At 61.5% G+C, this 6,140-nt stretch overlaps 1 protein-coding gene across 6 annotated transcripts in view; it reads left to right on the top strand.

Annotated features, from left to right (window-relative positions):
- Window positions 1–6: 6 nt before the first annotated feature.
- The window catches only part of Elfn2 (extracellular leucine-rich repeat and fibronectin type III domain containing 2), a 56,574-nt gene continuing 50,440 nt past the window's right edge, over window positions 7–6,140 (top strand). For 5 of the 6 annotated variants that reach the window (XM_005379199.2, XM_013511685.1, XM_013511684.1 and 2 more), the window contains exon 1: window positions 7–167. The gene's annotated coding sequence lies outside the window, so the exon portion shown is untranslated. Of the gene's footprint in view, window positions 168–3,651; window positions 3,704–6,140 lie in introns of those variants that run through there. The other variant, XM_013511687.1, reaches the window with a different exon arrangement.

Genomic DNA, 6,140 nt, shown 5'->3' with positions numbered 1-6,140 from the left:
CACGCCACAGACACACGACACGCACGGAGCCGCGGCCGGGCTCGCTGAGCCCGCCAGGCGCCGCGCACACTCGCCCCGCGCCCACACGCACACTCGCGCACAGCACAGGGCCCGCCGCGGCAGCTGCCCAAAGGCGGCGTTCGGTCCGGATCTCGGCGGGGCTGGAGGTGAGTGAATTCCTCTGGATCAGCGCGCCAGCGGCCGGCGGGGTCGGGGGAGTCCGGGCTGGAGCCGAAGGGCACCCCCGGCCGCCAGCGGGGGTGGGGCTTGGAAGGGGACCCAGAAGGGGGAGGGTGAGACGAGGAGAACCACCCCCAGTTCCTCCAGGTCTGGGGATCCCCGTGAGACCCCCAGGGGACCACCCTGCGCGGAGGCGGTGGGGGCGGGGGTGGGCGGAGGCAGGGGAGGACACAGAGGACGATCGGTGAGGTGAGCGTTTTTGGGGGGTGGTGCAGAGGCTTAATGGTGGATGGGTGTGCTAGCCAGTGCCACGCCGCATCTCTCTGCGCCCACCTTTGCGAATGGAAGGCCCTGACCCCCCTCTTTCACGAGGTCCTGCCAGTCAAGGGATTCTAACTGGTAAGAGGGGTTGGCTGGCGCTGGATGGCTGGCCCAGGGGGAGGGGTCCAGGGTGGGGCTTTAGCCCCTGCCCAGCAGGGGTCGGCGGGTGGGTGAGAGGACCAGAACGGTGCGGTGGGGATCCTTGCCCCTTCCTCCACTGGCTGGTGTGGGGCGAGCAAGGAGGCAGCCCAGGGAAGCGGCATAAGCCGGCAGACTGCAGCTCTGGCAGCGCGGGGCCACTGCCGGCTATGTGTGTGTGTGTGTGTGTGTGTGTGTGTGTGTGTCCGCGAGTGCGTGTGCCAGTGCGTGTGTTTGCATGTGTGGGCTCCAGCAACTGGTGGGGGAGGGGAGGGGGTGGGTGTGTTGTCCGGGGCAGTGTGTGCACGTGGGGAGGGATGTGGGCGCCGGGTGTGGACACGGAGTGGATCCTGATGTGTGTCTGCACACACGCAAACACACAGACATGCACACATTCTGTGACCCAGCAGGGTTTCCCAGGATGTTTGGAGAGGAGAGAGCTGGTGAGCGTGTTTGTGTGTGCGTGTGCACTTGGGGAGCTTGTTCAGGATGGAGGCTGCCAGGCTGTAGTGTGTCAGGCGTGCCCACGCAGGGAGAGGAGGGGGAAGTGGCAAGGACCCTTGGTCAGTTGGAGAAGCGTGGTCCTCCAGGGCACTTTCTGCAGCTCTGGCCCTCCCCCTGGGCTCTGCCCAGCCGGCAGCTGCTTCTGGAGGGCACTGGCTTGGTCCTGGCTGAGCGACACAGGTGTTGGGCTGGAGTGTGTGCGTGTGCGCGTGTGTCCAGGCTGCGGCTGTCACTGTCAGCAGGCCAGACTGTTGGAGGCGAGCAGCTGGGGGAAGGGGCGGCTGCTGGCCGCACCCGGGAATGTGGGAGAAGCTGCCAGCCCTGGGCTGCCTGATTCAGTTGTGGGGACATTTTAACAAGGGGAGCTGGGCGGATTTGCATGTGTGTGCGTGCCTGCTCACACCCCTGCCCCTGAAGCCTGTGGATACCTGTGGGACGTGCCATGTCTAGGCTGTTAGCAGGATGTGTGGGCTTGCACATGTGTGTTAATGTGTGCCCTGTTGGGGGGTGCACGCACACACCGGTGCCATCCTGAGCTAGCTCTGGGCTCTGCAGCTACGTGTGGTGCCACAGGGACCGTGGGCCCCCGGTTGGTGGCGGGAGGGAAGAGGACGAACTGAAGGGGGCCATCACAGAGAAGCGTGTGTGTGACGTCAAGGAGAATGTTGGGGTGTGACATCAGCTCCAGGCTGCTAGTGACGTCACTGGGACAGCTGTGCGAGGAGCCGCCCCCACTGGCCAGTGTGTGTGTGTGGTATCACTGTGGAGTGTGTGTGAGGGGACAGAAGAGGAGGGGATGGAGCCTTCGTGTGCCTGGGCCCCTGAGAGGCCTCATCTCCCTGTGGCCCGAGCGGATGTGGGACCCCTTCCTGGCGTGTGCCTGCAGTGCTGCCTCTCCTCTGCCCTCACGCAGAGCGCCCCTCTTCTGAGCTCTTGTTGTCCGTCCCAGGCAGGCCCCACCGCCTGGACACACGTGTTGTAGAGAGTGAGTGTGCCAGTGAGCAAAACCGCGTGTGACGATAGAAAATTGCCACAGCCACCGAGCCCAGGACGTGGGGCTTTCATCTCGTCTGGCCATTCCTCCTGTTCTAGGATGTAGGTATTCTGTTACCTCTCGGCGTCCCTGTCATGTGCAACCTGGACGGGAGAGGTGAAGCGGGTCCTAGGAACCACTGGCCTGGGTGGGATGCTGGGGCCTGGCTCCTGGCAGGGCTCAGCCCCCATGAGCTCTGTCCTCTGTCCTTCCCACCCAGGGTAGCTGCTCCCCCATTTTGGTTTAAGTCTAACTCAGTAAAAACTTTCTTTTCTTTCCTTGGATCAGCCTGGCAGTCCTGGGAGGTGGGCCGGCTGGCTGCTATTCTGTGCACATTTGACGGATGGGCAAACTGAGGCCTGTTCTCTGGCCTTTAATGTGCATGGCTGCAGGGAAACCTCTCTCAGCAGGTCCCTCCTGGAAGCGGATGGTAAGGGGTGGCAGGGGCTGAGCCAGAGTGGCAGGTAGCTGAAAGGTCCCTGGCTGGGGCAGACCTTGCTCTTGACTCTCGGGCAGTGCTGCGCATTCTTCCAGCCTACAGATCCGGGTAGAAATGGTGCACCAGCTTCCAGGTCTCCCTTAGTGAGGTGTGGGGTCTGGGGTCACTGGGTGCTGCGTGACTGCTCCTTAGTGTGGCTCCCTTGTCACCCAGGGTCTTACAGGATGTCAGGTGTGGAAGCACAGCTGGCTTCCCGGGCAACCTGTGCTACCTCCTGGTTATGTGTGACAGTGATGGCGGAGAGGCTCCGTCTGTACGAGGGCAGTGGCTGCTGCCTGTGGGGCGCGGTGAGTTAGTGTCTGGGGATGCCAGGGGATGGAGTGCCACCTGGGCAGATGTGACATCCGGGTGCAGGCCCTGGCTCCCTCCTGTCCTGCAAGCCCTCCCTGTGCGTGTGTTGCACTTGTATCCCAGTGGCTTCGCCCCAGGCATGAGCCACCTTACAGTCAGCCCTCTGCGGCCGGGTGAATAGACCAGGTTAACTCAGCCCCTCACCTCTGCTGCCCCAACCCCATCCCTGATTAAAGTAATCTTCTCCTGGTCAGTTAGCACGTGGTGGAGAAACTGCCAGCAGAGCTGTGGCCGATGTCTAGGGAGCTGGAGTCACAGAGCCCCCTCTCCGGTGCCCCAGTCCTGTGCGAAGTCCTTGGGAAAGCCCTGGGGATGCCAGGGGATGGAGCGCCACCTGGACAAGCATGTATCTGGGGCCCGGAGGGAGGGTGGTGGCCGCCAATGCTGCGGATAGCAACAATGATAATTATAGCAATAGTAAGAACAATGATATGAGCTAATATTTATGGAGCTCCCACTGAGAGCCAGGCCTGGTGTGAAGCTCTTTAGGAGCAGCACTTGGCACTCTAATGCCACCAAAAACTCCTGAAAGGAGGAGGTATTCTTATTCCCCACTTCACAGACAACACAGAGAGGTTGCAGACCAGTCCAAGGCCACACAGCGGTGGAACCAAGACTGTTCCCCCCGTGGATAGACCTCTGAACCAGCGCCATCCACCGCCTAACTCCTTTGCCAGGTGGGCCGGGGCCTTTCCACCTTGAAGTCCGTCTCTAGCTGAGGACCCTCTTGGGGCCTTGCTTTGATATTGGTACATGGGGACAGTGACCCTTTCCCGTGACTAGAGGGACAGAGGGGCAGAAAGGAACAGGCTTGGGGACAGCTCCTGGGTCTCGTCCCCCCACTCTGCCTGCGCAGGGACCTGTGAGGTCCCTCAGGCTTCTCTGGTGCCTTCTGCATGGCTGGGCCTGGGCATTGCTTGCGGGACTCTCCAGGATCGTGTTTTGTCCAGGTGCCAAGTCTGCTGTGGTCATAGCTGCCCCCGAACCTGCCCTACCCCTCCATCTTGCTTATGGGGAGAGCAGGGGCTCAGGTCACATTTTGTCGCTTGTCCTCGTCCTCGTGTGTCTGGGGCAGCCAGCGCATCTCCGAAAGTCCCCGCTTCCTTGAAAGCAGGGCTGCGGGTTCCAGTTCCTATCCTCGGTCTCAGCACCCTGGCTGGTGCGTGGTGGGGGTCGGATGGCCTCCCTCCTCCCTCCCATCTGCCTCTTCACTCTTCCCTCGCTCCCTGGATCGGATCTAAGGCCATGTGTGTTTGTGTGTGTGTGCTTGTGTGCGTGTGTGTGCATGTGCGCACGCATGCGTGTTTCCATCTCATCCTTTGCAATCTGTCTGTCTCACCCTGTGACATCTCATGGATTTCCAGAGCCCAGGCTGTAGGGAGGGCCAGGGAGCCGTCTGTGCCTCGGGATGGTACATCGGGCCCAAAGGGTGTGTGTGTGTGTGTGTGTGTGTGTGTGTGTGTGCACGCGTGCGCGCGCGCCCTGATCACCACTGCTCTCAGGGAAAGTGCAGACTTGGTCTCAAGGGCTGCCTGACCAGCATGCTGAGCCCCACGACTCAGGTGACTTGGTTCCCTCTTGGACCCGTCTCTATCATCTCCTTCCTCTACCGTCCTCCTTGGATCTCGGGGAGACACAGATTGTGAGGTCAGCCTGCCACCATCCCTTGCTAGCCTTCCTCATTTCCGGGTAGGGGTTCCTCCTTCTGCGGTGAGCCATTTCCTGTCTGTCCCTCCTACTGCCCATGGGCTCCACATGCCCTCAGAAAATACCTGTTGAACAAACCCCTTTCGTCTCTGTGCTCTGTGGATCGTTGCGTTCCCCATGCAGACAGGGCACACACGTGTGTTCTTATGAGCATGCTGCACCCAGGAGGACTGCTGGGCCCTGGGGCTCGGGCAGGAGCCCCCCAGAGATGAGTCCCTGCCTGGGGGAGCTCAGGGCCCTGGAGGATGAGCTCCACAGAACAGCTGGCAAGCGCACACAGTAGGGCTTGCTCGGCAGATGGTCCTTGTTAGTGCGTGACCTGACCGACAGGGATGGTGCTGCCGGCTGGAAGCAGGTGCTGAGCCAGCCTTGTGGCAGGGCTGGGGAGGCTGGGACGCCTTCTGCTCTGGGCATTGCGGAACTCCCTCGACTGGGTACCTGCCATGTGCCAGGCACAGCGTGAGCTGCTCTCTGCTTGCTTATTTAATTTTGGCTGCAGGGTTCTGCACAAGGTCCTGCGACCTCTGGGTGGTGGGCATTCCCAGGGGAGAGACCAGGTGAGGAGCAGGGGGAGGGGCCCTGGAGGGGATTTGAGAAGTAGTTTGAAGACAGCCGCACAGGCATATAAATGGTGGGTGAAGAAATCCTTTTGTCAGGAGCATCTCTGTGTTAAATGCAGATTCTTGGGCCTGCCTGCTGCACTTCTGATTCAGTAGGGCTGAAATGGGGCCCAGGAACTTTTTGTTTTTTTCCGTACTGGGTATTGAACCTAGGGCTTTTGCACTGAACTACATTCCCAGCCCGATTTTAAATCTTTAAGACAGGGTCTTGCTAAGTCATAAATTGACCAGGCTGGGCTTAAACTTGGGATTCTCCTGCCTCAGCCTCCCAGAGTGCTAGGATTACAGGTGTGTGCCCCACTGGGCCCGGCTAGAGCCCTCATTTTTAATGCTGCTCTGGAAGAGCACATTATCATGTTTGCCATGTGTGTGTGGGAGGGGGCTGTATGTTCCCCAGGAGGGAGGACTTGAACTCAGAGCCGGCCCTGCCTTCCTTGGGGGTCACAGCCGCAAGGGAGAGGCTGGTACTGACAACACGCGTCTGTGTCCGCTGGCTCCGTCCTGCGCCCACGCGGGGAGCCCTCATCGAGGCTCAGGGGCCCCTGGGCTTCTTTCCAGTGCTCAGACGAGGCGCGGAGGCCCGGGCGCCTGGCTGGCACAGCTGGGCGGCTCGGTGGACTGGCGCGGGGCTGAAGAGTGCCGGCCAGCACCTCGGACAGCGCGTGCCCTTCTCACCTTGGAGGGGCTGGGCCTGCGGCTGTGCGTCGGAGTCCCGTCGGGGCGGGGGCGGAGGAAGCCTGCAGGGCTGGAGGGCGTCCCGGAGGTGGCGGCGCGGCGCCGGGCCGGG

The sequence above is a fragment of the Chinchilla lanigera genome, unplaced genomic scaffold (assembly GCF_000276665.1).
Source record: "Chinchilla lanigera isolate Chin_1 unplaced genomic scaffold, ChiLan1.0 scaffold00012, whole genome shotgun sequence".
NCBI classification, from domain to species: domain Eukaryota; kingdom Metazoa; phylum Chordata; class Mammalia; order Rodentia; family Chinchillidae; genus Chinchilla; species Chinchilla lanigera.
This window is presented reverse-complemented; position numbering and strand designations above follow the sequence as displayed.